General features: G+C 39.0%; 2 pseudogenes; one reads left to right on the top strand and one right to left on the bottom strand.

Annotated features, from left to right (window-relative positions):
- Window positions 1-5,704: 5,704 nt before the first annotated feature.
- Window positions 5,705-6,157, top strand: LOC130021093 (40S ribosomal protein S17-like; annotated as a pseudogene).
- Window positions 6,158-7,367: 1,210 nt separating this feature from the next.
- Window positions 7,368-7,960, bottom strand: LOC130021103 (stathmin-like; annotated as a pseudogene).
- Between the last annotated feature and the right edge of the window lie 5,373 nt (window positions 7,961-13,333).

Below are 13,333 nucleotides of genomic sequence, written 5' to 3' on the forward strand. Positions count from 1 at the left end.
CTGGTAGAACACTAAGTGGCAAATTTAGATGCTCCAAAGAAGATGCTATGAGAACTGGGTGGAAATATCAGTTAAGACAGAAGAGTAGCAAACAGCTTTGTTTTCCTATTCTTGTGGTTTTACACGGTGATGATGACACATGAAGATGAAAAAGTGAAGCATGAACTCCAGTTCTTATCTGAGTGAGCATCTCTGCCAACAATGGAGGATATGTGTGGGTGTCACCTGAAAGAGAGGAGAGAGAGAGAGAGAGAGAGAAAGAGAGAGAGAGAGAAAGAGAGAGAGAGACCTATTTCAGAAAGAACCACTATCAAAGAGCAGCAGTGACTTATGATGTTGTTTATTTATGAACTTTGTTTTCAATTCCCTTCCTCTTGATACTCATAAGTCTGAATTTAGTCTCCAGTCTAAATATGTAAGTTGTCACTAAAGAAGAGGATGAAAAAGGTGATCTTGAAGGGATCTAGCAGTAGCTATAGGTAGTCATTTCTTTAATCCTCTGGGGTTACAGTTAGAATTTGATCTGTTAAATTCCAGAGTATGGAATTTTCTGGAAAAAGCCTTCCAAACAGTACTCAGGGGTCAGGACTCTTCCAGAGATTCATGGTGAAATGGGCTAGTAGTTCACTGCAAGATCCCAATTGCTGTGACATTGACTGGGCGCTTCAGGCTGGGATTACCTGGACTTCTGTGGCTGTACTCAGGGCTTCCTCTGGTAATGTGTTTTTCTGGGGCTAGAATTGTCAGCATGCAAAGCATGTGTCTTACTATCTGTACTATGTCTCTGGTATTAGAAAGGAGAAACTTCTAGGAATTCATGAATATTGTGCAAGGATAGGTAAATTTAAGGCTGAATTGGAACGTATTTTACTCTCAAACCTGGGTACCTCTTACTTCCTTGCTTTCTGTTTCTTTCTCCTCTCATTGTCTTCATTCAATAACCACTTAATGAGCACCTGCTTAGCTCTAAGAAGTTGACTTGGTGCTAGAGATGTGGCAGTGAGAAACTTGGACATTGTTATCTCCATAATTACTGTGTATATGCTGTAGACTTAGTGTATATATACACATACACATACACACATACACATACATTATTTTCTCATTGCATCCTGTCACCTAGTAGTAACTATGGGCACAGACACTATTTCTGTATGTAAGCTAACAGATTCTACCATGGTTTTCTGGGTTTCCTGAAACATTTCTTTGAGTTGTTCCTAATTACCATCCCTAACAAGGGATTGGCAATCTTTTTCCTAGATGGGTCAAATAACAAATAGTTTACACATTGCACCATTCATTCTCTTGTAGCTACTTAATTCTGCCAAGTCGGTGGTTGTACAAAATATCACCACAAACAAATGAGCAAGGCAGCATTCCATTAAACCTTTATTTGTAGACATTGATATTTGAATTTCAGAGGACTAATGCATGTTGCACAATATTGTTATTATTTGTTCTTTTCCCCCTACTACAGATACAAATAAAATCCATTCCTAGCTCACGGGTTGCTCAAAGGCAGGCAATGGGTCTGAGGCTGCAGTTTGCTGACTACCAACTTTGAAACAAACCACAATTTTAGCTACAAGTTATATCTGAGTTCCTGCCACCATCTTCAGTTTAAGAGCTGGAAGAAATAATTTTGAATATGTGTCAAGTTTTCTTGTAAATGGTGAATCTCAAATATCTGTTCTGAATAAGGACATAGAAAGAAGGATAAGGAGAAGGAGGATAGAAAGAGGAGGATGAGAAGAAGGGAGGGAGAGGGAAAGGGAGAAGGAGAGGGGGAGAAGGAGAGGGAAAAAAGGAGAGGGGGGAGAGGGAGTGGAAGGGGAGGAGAGGGGGAGTGGAGGGGAGGGGGAGGGCAGGGGAGGGGAAGTGGAAGGGGAGGGGGGAGGAGCAGAAGAAAGAGAATGAAGAGGAGGAGGAGGAGAAAGAGGAAAAGGAGGAGGAGGAGGAGAAGGAGAAGGAGGAGGAGGAGGAGAAGGAGAAGGAGGAGGAGGAGGAGGAGAAGAAGAAGAAGGAGGAGAAGAAGAAGAAGAAAGAAAGAAAGAAAGAAAGAAAGAAAGAAAGAAAGAAAGAAAGACGACTTACTATTATCAGGGAAATCAATTGGGAAATTAAACTGTTTCAAGGTGATGGAGTTTCTCACATTGCTAAAAGTTTAAAAACTCTTTATATTTCAGATATCATGATCTTAAATCCCATTTGTCTGTTAACCTCTTTTCAATATATTAACTCCTAATCTCAAAGGAAACAAAATCAATTTGAAGTCACAGCAGGTAGTGGGGGGAAATGGCCATAATGAGCACAACCATTTCCCCTGATAATTTTTTCACACAAGCAGCCCTTAAGTCCAAAGTTGGGTTCATGGAGCAGAGTTCAAAAGCATCTGGCTAAGAATTGGGCTCCTTTTGTTTATATACCACACTCTTTCAACTTGCACTAGGTTGCCATTTTATGAGTTATCAAGAGTGACAGCTCTGGAATCTAAACTAAGGCCCAACACTTCATAGATAACCAGAGAAATTATTTTTACACAGATAAGAAAGGCCTTGACCAAACACTCACCATTCTCTCACCTCCGTTTGACACTCTTCTCTATAGCAGCTGGTTACACCCAAGGTACAAATAGTCCCTGGAAGCTGCCCAGCATATGTGGGCACACCATCTGGGCAATTTAAAAATAGGGAAAAATGTAGCATTTAGCCTGATCCAACCAGCCAAGATCAGGAAATTGCCTCTAAAAGGTCAGATGATTAATATTATTGTGCCAACAGTCTAGGATGTCAGTAATGAAAGAAAAAAGATCCTGGCAGAATAAATTTATCCTGACTTTATTCCATGGCACTCAAGTTTGGGCCTGGGTGAACAGCGGCAGAAGTCCCAAGATTTTTCTTTTTCAGCAAGCAGGGCCTCTGTGCCCATTTATATGCAATGTGTTGTGGACAATGGCTCCCTAACCAAGGGAACTGAGCCGTTGAAATTCACTCAGGAACCTCTTATTAAGCTACACACAGACAAAATGGCCTGGAGGGTGAGCTTTCTCAAACATCCACACCAGGAGTTATTGAGGTCCTGTCAGAAATCTTGCTTTCCTGCCATTAGTTTCTAGATTCTTTAGAAAATAAATTTGAACCTTATTCTTAGAACAGCAGTTATCTAGGATATACATTTTAAACAAAAGTAGAAAAGGGAATGATTCATAATATCCACAAACTATCGCCTGGGTTTCCTTCCCCTTTCATTCCCTCACACTTTAATTCAGTTCTCTATATTTTCTTGACATAGATCTGGTGAGTCTTTCTTTGAGGAGTATTGTAGACAAAGTTTCTGAGTTTGGATCTCAGAGGAAAAAAAAATATGTTTTTGTGACCTGGGGAATACTGACCTTATTATCAATTTTTGGGGAGATTCTGGAACTTTTTATTTTTATGGCATTTTTATGTCTATGTAATCTTATTTCTAGTCTTCCTTAGTTATGTCTATGTGAGTCTAGATTAAATAACCTCAAATCAGAGTTTTATATGAAATTTTATGCATCATATAACTTTTGGGTTAATGTTATCCACACCCCATTGTCATTTGTCTTTCTCCTATAAATTATAATTATTCCCTCAAAAATATATAATTATATAGATATTAATATATTTTGTTCAAAATTGTCAATAGGATTATTTCAATAAATTTACATTTCATATAATAAGTAAAATAATTTATTAAAATTATTTTGAATATGCTTTAGAAAATAATAATTTCATTTGTAAGTTTGGGCTAGAATTGTGAAACATTTGTGATATTTGTAGGATTTTAAAAATAAGTTCTAAATTGAAATGTATCTTTCAAACTACAACCTGAGGAGCTGTTACATCATTATTTTAGTGTTTAGAAAGCTCTGATTGCCAGTTGAAATTAAGTATTGTGTTCAATTAAAAACATCATTACTCAGTCCTTAAAAATAACTGATAGAATTAATCATGTTGGTATTTTTTAAAACTTTGTCATTTTCCAAATAATTAACTTCTCAATAATGTGAATTTTGCATTATTGAAAAATGTAATTTGAATCTTAAGTATGAAAAGTGCCTTAAGTACATCTTAAGTATGAAAAATTCAGTTAATTGTGTCTCAAATATGATAGGTACTCAGAAAATCCTAATAGAATAAATGTAGATAGATGTAGCTACTTCTACTAGCTTAATATCTGCAAGCTTTTTGATCTTTGACAGAGTAGATGATCTATATATTAGGAAAAGAGTTGGAAAAGTTGAAAAAAAATAATAAATATTTAGCATTTCTTAATTGTTGAAATGTATTCTATTAATGTACATTTAAAAGACATTGTTCATATTTTCAAAAGCCAAAGTTGTTTATCATTCTTTAGTGACAAACAACTCTAATGAATTCCGTTATTTACTCTCCACTTGCTGCAGGACAGCTCAGGGAGTTGATAGATAGTGACTGTGTAAGCAAAATAGTGATTGCTTTAGTCATGGATCTGTGACAAATTCTAACAAAAATTATTTTTTCAGATATGCTTGGGGAAATCTCTGGGAAAGTTTCTCCTTGCTCATAGAAAGAACTTTGTGGTGGGTAAGAGACATAGCTAAATGAAACACATACTTTGCATTCAGAAGACCTGGATTGATCCCTGGCATGGCAAGATTTCCCTAGCACTGCCAATAGCATCCCCTGGACACTGCTAGAAATGGCCCCACAATACTCAGCAGACAATATGGGATGCTGAAGATTGAATCCAGATCAACCTTATGCAAGGTAAACGCCCTACTCGTTGTACTTGACTCTGGCCCAATAAGTTGGCTTTTATCTTTATCTTTTATCTTTACAGTGTTACTGTAACTGCAAATTACGTCTGTAACAATAGTGCTCTAGATTAAGAGGTAAGTCTGGGAAGGACATGCTGAGTCAGGCCTAGCTAAAATGCAGAGTTAAAAGGGATAAAGAATCTGGGTCTTAAGATTGCTGAGCTACAGATTAAAGCAACACTGACACTATCCTACCTTGAATTTCTTATAATGTGGTATAATAATTTTATTTATTTAAGTCTTAATAATAAACTTGCATACATTATCACATTCGAACTGGTAACTCCTTTATATCTAATGATTTGAAGATACAAAGAACTTGACTCAATACTGTTTTATTAATATGTTAAGCGATTAGTCTCAATAATTTAATAGGTAAAGGTAAGGTAAAGACCCTCCCATTGATCGTCGATTTTGCTCGAGCGGGCCAGTAACGTCTCCATTGGAGACTTTGTTGTTACTGTGTCTGGCATATCGAATACTCTCGGTAGCTTGCCGGGCTCTCCAAGAGGGGTGGAGGAATCAAACTCGGGTGGGCCATGTTGGCTGCTTGTAAGGCGAACGCCCTACCGCTATGCTATCGCTCCAGCCCTTGTTATTACTAAATTCAGTACAGTACCTATATATTCACACATGAAATGTGGGAAATTTTCTTCCTCCCTCCTTTCTTCCCTCCCTCCCTTTGTTCCTTCCTTCCCTCCTTCTTTCTTTCTTGCTTTTCATATTGCTTATTGTTTCTTATTGACAACAAAATAGCAGAAGATACAGGATCTTCCCAAGAGGTCATTAAGTCTTTCCCTTACTCTTTCTTCCATTATATGAATTAAGAAGAAGAAACACGTCCTTAAAAATGAATAAATTGCAGTTTCCTCTCACCGAAAACCCACCAACATGGGCCACGTTCGCACCAAGACCATGAAGAAAGCAGACCGGATCATCATCAAGAAGTACTACACGCGCTTGGGCAACGACTTCCACACCAACAAGTGCGTGTGCGAGGAGATCGCCATCATCCCAAGCAAGAAGCTCCACAACAAGATCGCCGGCTGTGTCATGCACTTGATGAAGCGGATTCAGAGGGGTGTATCTCCATCAAACTGCAGGAGGAGGAACGGGAGCAGAGGGACAACTATGTGCCCGAGGTCTCAGCCCTGGACCAGGAGATCATTGAAGTGGACCCTGACACTAAGGAGATGCTGAAGCTCTTGGACTTCAGCAGTCTGTCCAACCTGCAGGTCACCCAGCCTACAGTTGGAATGAATTTTAAAATGCCACGTGGAGCTGTGTAAATTTGCCTTGCTGTGATCTTTTCAGTAAACTTCATAAAAAACACACACACAAGAATGAATAAATTGTAGTCATGGTGGTACCTTCTTTATCTTAACTGCTCTCTCTCCCAGAACTTTAGGCAAGCTTCCAAATGTAGACCAATCCTCCTGGCCCTTGTTCCTACAGACCTTGGGTGTTAGTCTCATACTGTTTTTTTATATATATATTTCACAAATGAATGCAGTTATTCTACGTCAGTCCCTCTCGTCTGACTTATTTCATACGGCATAATACTCTCCATGTCCATTCATGTATAAGTGAATTTCATGACTTCACTTTACCTAATTATTGCACTGTATTCTGTTGTGTAGATGTGCCATATTTTCTTTTTCCAGTCATCTGTTCTCAGGCACTAGTATTGTTTCACATTTTAGCTATTGAGAATAGTGCTGGAATAAACATAGAAGTTAGATGGCATTTTTTGGGCTCCCAGGATATATTCTCAGAAGTGATACTGTTGGGTCAAATGGGAGCTCAATTTCTAGTTTTTTTAGGAATGCCTATATTGTTTTCAAAAATGGCTGGACCAGTCAGCATGCCCACCAGCAATGAATGAGTGTCCCTTTCTCCCCACATCTGTACCAGCAATGGCTGTTCTCATACTTTTGGATGTGTACCAGTATCTGTGGCGTGAAATATCTCATTATTGTTTTGATTTGCATCTCTCTGATGATTAGTGATGTAGAACATTTTTAATGTGCCTTTTGGCCATTAGAATTTCTTCTTTTCTTCTTCTTCTTCTTCTTCTTCTTCTTCTTCTTCTTCTTCTTCTTCTTCTTCTTCTTCTTCTTCTTCTTCTCCTTCTCCTTCTCCTTCTCCTTCTCCTTCTTCTCCTTCTCCTTCTCTTTCTCCTTTTCCTTCTCCTTCTTTTCAACAGCACTGTGCAGCTTTATTATAACCATTCAAGTACAGTAGCATCTGGTAAGATTGGGATGGAATTGGGATTTAAAAGTCAACAGATAGTCAGCATCTAATAACAGTTTGAAAGAAGCCACTACATACTCTTCACAAACGTGTTTTCACAGAGCCAATATAGTACTAACCATTAACTCAGTACACCAGGTGTACTGAAGTAGAAAAGATGCAGCAAGAAAAGTAGCTACATTAGAAAGACTTCAACACAAGAAAAAGGTAAAACACTTTTTGTTTCTCCCCTCAGCCTCTAAAACAACCTATACAGTCCTACATCAGCTTCTAGAATATTCGTCAGGAGAGCAAAAATAAAATGACACTGGCCAGTACAGTCTTTGGATATTTAGGAAGGGGAGGGGGAGAACTCAGTTTTCAGAACAAATTAGCTTCAGTCTCATCAGCAGGATCTTTGGATTCTTTGTTCTTCTGCACTTCTTCAACATACTTGTCTTTCTCTCGCAAACACTCCAGTTTGGCAGCCATCTGTGCCTCTCAGTTTTCTTTATTGGCTTCCATTTTGTGGGTCAGTTTCTGTTCTGCCATTTTACTGAAGTTGTTCTCGCCTATCGCTTTCTGAAGCACTTCTTTCTCATGTTCTCGTTTCTCACTAAGCTGCTTCAATACCTCAGCTTCACGGGACTTGTGTCTTTCTTCTGCAGCTTCTAATTTCTTCTGGATTTCCTCCAGAGAAGGATCCTTCTTCTTTGCCTTGGGTGGGGGAGGGGGAGAGGGGAATTCAAGGACAGATTCTTTTGTTTGAGCGCTAAGAATCAGTTCAAAAGCCTGGCGGGAGGCATGTTTCTCCAATTCTTTCACCTGGATATAAGAAGAATCCATGGTGAAGAGAAGACAAGAGACTGGCAGAGTTATCTACTCAATCCATTGTCAAGGAAAGCCCTGAGGTCTGAGCCTTCTGGCCACACTCTGAGTACCAACAGACCTTGAATTTCTTCTTTCAGGAAGTTTCTATTCATTTCTTTTCCCCATGTTCTTTTGGAATTTTTTTTCTTGTAAAGTTCTATTAGTGCCTTGTATATATTTAATATTAACCCCTTATCAGATGGGTATTGGGTGAATAATTTTTTCCAACCCATGGCTGTCTTTGTACTTTTTAACCCATGGCTGTCCTTGTATCTTGTTCACTATTTATTTTGAGGTGCAAAATCTTAGTTTAATGTGGTGTCATCTGTTAATCTTTGCTTCCACTTGGTTGGTCAGTGGTATTTCATCTTTGAAGATGCTTTTAGCTTCGAAGTCATGGAGGGTTCTGTTTCTCCATGTATCTTATGGGTTGCAGTCTGATATTAAAGTCTTTAATTAATTTTAATGTGACTTTTGTGCCTGCTGTTAGAAAGAGGTCTGAGTTCATTGTTTTGCATGTAGCTGCCAGTTTTCCCAGCACCACTTGTTGAAGAGGCTTTCCTCACTCCACTTCACATTTCTTGTTTCTTTATCAAAGATTAAGTGGTCATGTATTTGAGGGTCTGTGTCAGGATATTCAACTCTATTCCATTGGTCTTCAGATCTGTCTCTATTCCAATAATGTGCTGTTTTAATTACTATTGCTTTCTAGTACAAATTGAAATTGGGGAAGGTGATACCTCCCATCTTCTTTTCCCCAAGGACTCCTTTAGCTATTTGTGGGGGTTTGTTGTTCCATACAAATTTCAGGAGTGATTTGTCTACTTCTTAGAAAAATGTCATCCCTACAAGGACTGCATTGAATCTGTATATGTTTTGGGGAGTATTGCCATTTTGACATTTTCACCATGTTAATCCTCTCACTCCATAAGCAGGAGATATGTTTCCATTTTCGTGTGTCCTCTTTTATTTCCTGAAGTAGTGTTTTGTAGTTTTCTTTGTACAGATCCTTCACCTCTTTAGTTAACCTGATTCCACAGTACTTGATTTTCTTTTTTTTTTTCATTTTTTATAATTTTATTTATTGAATCACCATGAGAGCAGTTACAAAGCTTTCGGGTCTAAGTCTTGGTCATACAGTGCAACACCCGTACCTTCACCAGTGCCCACTGTCCACCACCAAAAGCCCCGGTATACCCCCATCCCACACCCTCCCCCTACCTGTGGAGCAGATGATTTCCACATTACTCTCTCTCTCTACTTTGATCACATTCAAAATTTTGACACCAGATCCACCATTATTATTTGAGTTTTTTTTCCCTTTATTGTATTTTATTTTTTTTTAAAGTTGTAGATTTACAATTTTTTGTGCTTTGGTTTCAATTATACAATGATCAGATACCCATCCCTCCACCAGTGCCCATTTTCCACCACCATGGATAATATCGCTCCCACCCCCATCCCCCCATCCCCCCTGTCTCTGTGGCAGGGCAATCCCCTGTGTTCTCTCTCTCCTTTTGGGTGTTGTGGTCTGCAAAAGAGGCATTGAGTGGCAAACATGTTCAGTCCATAGTCTACTTTCGACATGCATCTCCCCTCCTGGGAGGATCCTCCAAACATCCTTTATTTGGTGCTCCCTTCTCTATCTGAACTGCCCTTTCCCCGAGAATACCCGGCTGGCCTCTAAGTTATGGAGTAATCCTCCTGGTGCTGATCTCAGCTATTCTTGGGTATTAATCTCTTACTTTGTTACTTTAAATCCCCCAGATGAATGAAATCTTTCTATGTCTATCCCTCTCTTTTCGACTCATTTCGCTTAGCATGATACTTTCCATATTGTACCACTTGTATGTAAATTTCATGACTTCATCTTTTCTAAGAGCTACATAGTACTCCATTGTGTAGATGTACCAAAGTTTCTTTAACCAGTCATCTGTTCTTGGGCATTCAGGTTTCTTCCAGTTTCTGGCTATTGTAAAGAGTGCTGCAATGAACAAACAAGTGCAGATGTCACTTCGACTATACATTTTTGCCTCTCTGGGATATATTCCCAGGAGTGGTATTGCTGGGTCAAATGGGAGCTCAATTTCTAATTTTTTGAGAATCGTCCATACTGTTTTCCAGAAGGGCTGAACCAGTGGACATTCCCACCAACAGTGAAGGAGTGTCCCTTTCTCGCCACATCCACGCCAGCATCGGTTGCTTTTGTTCTTTTGAATGTGGGCCAGTCTCTGAGGTGTGAGATGGTATCTCATTGTGGTTTTGATCTGCATCTCCCTGATGATTAATGATGTAGAGCATTTTCTCATGTGCTTTTTTGCCATTCGGATTTCTTCTTTGAGAAAGTTTCTGTTCATTTCATTGCCCCATTCTTGGATGGGGTTGGATGTTTTCTTCTTGTGGAGTTTAACCAGTATTTTGTATATCCTGGATATCAACCCCTTGTCAGATGTGTATTCGGCGAATATCCTTTCCCATTCTGTAGACTGTCTTTGTATTTTGGTCACTGTTTCTTTGGAGGTGCAGAAGCTTCTTAGTTTAAGATAGTCCCATTTATCTATCTCTGTTTTCACTTGCTCGGCCAGTGGCGTGGCATCTTTGAAGATACCATTAGCTTCAATGTCACGGAGGGTTTTGCCAACTTTATCTTCAATGTACCTTATGGTTTCTGGTCTGATGTTGAGGTCTTTAATCCATTTTGATCTTACTTTTATACATGGTGTTAGGCAGAGTTCTGAGCCTATTTTTTTGCATGTAGCCATCCAGTGATGCCAACAAAATTTATTAAAGAGGCTTTCCTTACTCCACTTCACATTACTTGCGCCTTTATCAAAGATTAGATGAGCATATGATTGAGGGGAGATGTCAGTGTATTCAACCCTGTTCCATTGGTCTGCAGTTCTGCCTTTGTTCCAGTACCATGCTGTTTTAATTATTACTGCTTTGTAGTACAGTTTGAAGTTCGGGAGGTTGATTCCTCCCATTTTCTTTTTCCCAAGAATTGCTTTAGCTATTCGTGGGGGCTTATTGTTCCATATAAATTTCAGGAGTGTTTGCTCCATTTCTTTGAAGAATGTCATGGGTATCCTTATAGGGATTGCATTGAATTTATACAATGCTTTCGGTAGTATTGCCATTTTGACAATGTTAAGTCTCCCGACCCATGAGCCGGGGATATCTTTCCATTTCCTCATGTCCTCTTTTATTTCCTGAAGTAGCGTTTTGTAGTTTTCTTTGTACAGGTCCTTTACTTCCTTAGTTAAGCTGATTCCTAGGTACTTGATTTTCTGGGGCACAATTGTGAATGGGATTGTTTTTTTCATGTTGCTTTCTTCTCTCTCACTGTTTGCGTATAGGAAAACCATGGACTTTTGGGTATTGATTTTATAACCTGCAACTTTACTATACGAGTCTATTGTTTGTAGGAGTTTTTTGGTGGAAGTTATTGGGTTCTCTAAGTATAGTATCATATCATCTGCGAATAGTGAGAGCTTGATTTCTTCCTTTCCTACCTGAATGCCCTTAATATCTTTTTCTTGCCTAATCGCTATTGCAAGTACTTCCAGTACTATATTGAACAGCAGTGGAGAGAGTGGGCATCCCTGTCTCGTCCCTGATCTTAGAGGGAAGGCTCTCAGTTTTTCCCCATTGAGGATGATGCTTGCTGTAGGCTTGTGGTAGATGGCTTTAATTATGTTGAGGATGGTCCCCTCTATACCCATTTTGGCTAGGGTTTTCATCATAAAGGGGTGCTGGATCTTATCAAATGCTTTCTCTGCATCTATTGATATGATCATATGCTTTTTATCTTTTCTTTTGTTGATATGGTGGATTATGTTGATTGATTTCCGAATGTTGAACCATCCTTGCATCCCTGGGATGAATCCTACTTGGTCATGGTGTATGATCTTTTTGATGAGTAGTTGGATTCTATTTGCTAGTAGTTTGTTGAGAATCTTTGCATCTGTGTTCGTCAGGGATATCGGCCTGTAATTCTCTTTCTTTGTGGTATCTCTGTCTGCTTTTGGTATCAGTGTGATATTTGCTTCGTAGAAACTGTTTGGAAGTGTTTTTGATATTTCAATTTCGTGGAAAAGCTTAAAGTGCATCGGGAGTAAGTCCTCTTTAAAGATTTGGAAGAATTCACTAGTGAATCCATCCGGGCCAGGACTTTTGTGCTTGGGGAGACTTTTTATTACCATTTCAATTTCCTTGATGGTGATAGGTCTGTTCAGGTATTCCAGGTCTTCTTGGTTCAGCCTTGGGAGTCTGTAGGAGTCTAGGAATTTATCCATTTCCTCGAGGTTTTGATGTTCCGTGGCATAAAGCTTCTCAAAGTACTCCCTGAGGATCCTCTGAATTTCTGTGGTTTCTGTTGTAATGACCCCCTTTTCATTTCTGATTCGGTTTATTAGGGTTTTCTCTCTCCCTTTCTTTGTGAGTTTTGCTAGAGGCTTATCGATCTTGTTAATTTTCTCAAAGAACCAGCTTTTGGTTTCATTGATCTTTCGGATTGTTTTTTGGGTTTCCATCTCGTTAATCTCTGCTCTGAGTTTTATTATTTCCTTTCTCCTGTTCGAGTTGTGCTCCTTTTTTTGGTCCTTCTTCAGCTCTTAAGCTGTGAGGTTAGGTTACTTATGTGTGCTCGCTCCTCCTTCCTGAGGAATGCTTGTAGAGCTATAAACTTTCCTCTTAACACAGCCTTTGCTGTGTCCCATAAGTTTTGGTAACTCGTGTTCTCATTTTCATTCGTTTCTAGGAATCTTTTGATTTCCTCTTTGATTTCCTGTCTAATCCACTCGTTGTTCAATAGTGCACTGTTTAATTTCCAGGTGTTTGATTTAGTTTTCTGTTTTTGTGTGTGATTTACTTCTAATTTCAGCGCATTATGGTCTGAGAAGATTGTTGATACAATCTCTACCTTCTTAATTTTATGGAGGCATGTTTTGTGGCTCAGCATGTGGTCTGTCTGGAGAATGTTCCATGTACGCTTGAGAAGAATGTGTATTCAGCTTTTTGTGGATGAAGTGTCCTGTATATATCTACTAAGTCCCTTTCTTCCATTGTTTCCCTCAAATGAAGTATGTCCTTGCTAAGCTTGAGTCTGGTTGATCTATCAAGAGGTGACAAAGCAGTGTTGAAGTCTCCCACTAGTATTGTGTTGCTATTGATGTCTTTTTCCAAATCTATGAGTAGTTGTTTTAAGTACTTTGCTGGTCTCTCTTTAGGTGCATATACATTTATTATTGTAAGTTCTTCCTGTTGTACAGATCCTTTGATCAATAAGAAATGGCCTTCACTGTCTCTTATGACCTTCCTCACTCTGAAATCGATGTGGTCTGATATAAGGATGGCTACCCCAGCTTTTTTATGGGAGCTGTTTGCCTGTAGGATTGTTTTCCAGCC

The sequence above is a fragment of the Sorex fumeus genome, unplaced genomic scaffold (assembly GCF_029834395.1).
Source record: "Sorex fumeus unplaced genomic scaffold, SorFum_2.1 ptg000014l, whole genome shotgun sequence".
In the NCBI taxonomy this organism is placed as follows: domain Eukaryota; kingdom Metazoa; phylum Chordata; class Mammalia; order Eulipotyphla; family Soricidae; genus Sorex; species Sorex fumeus.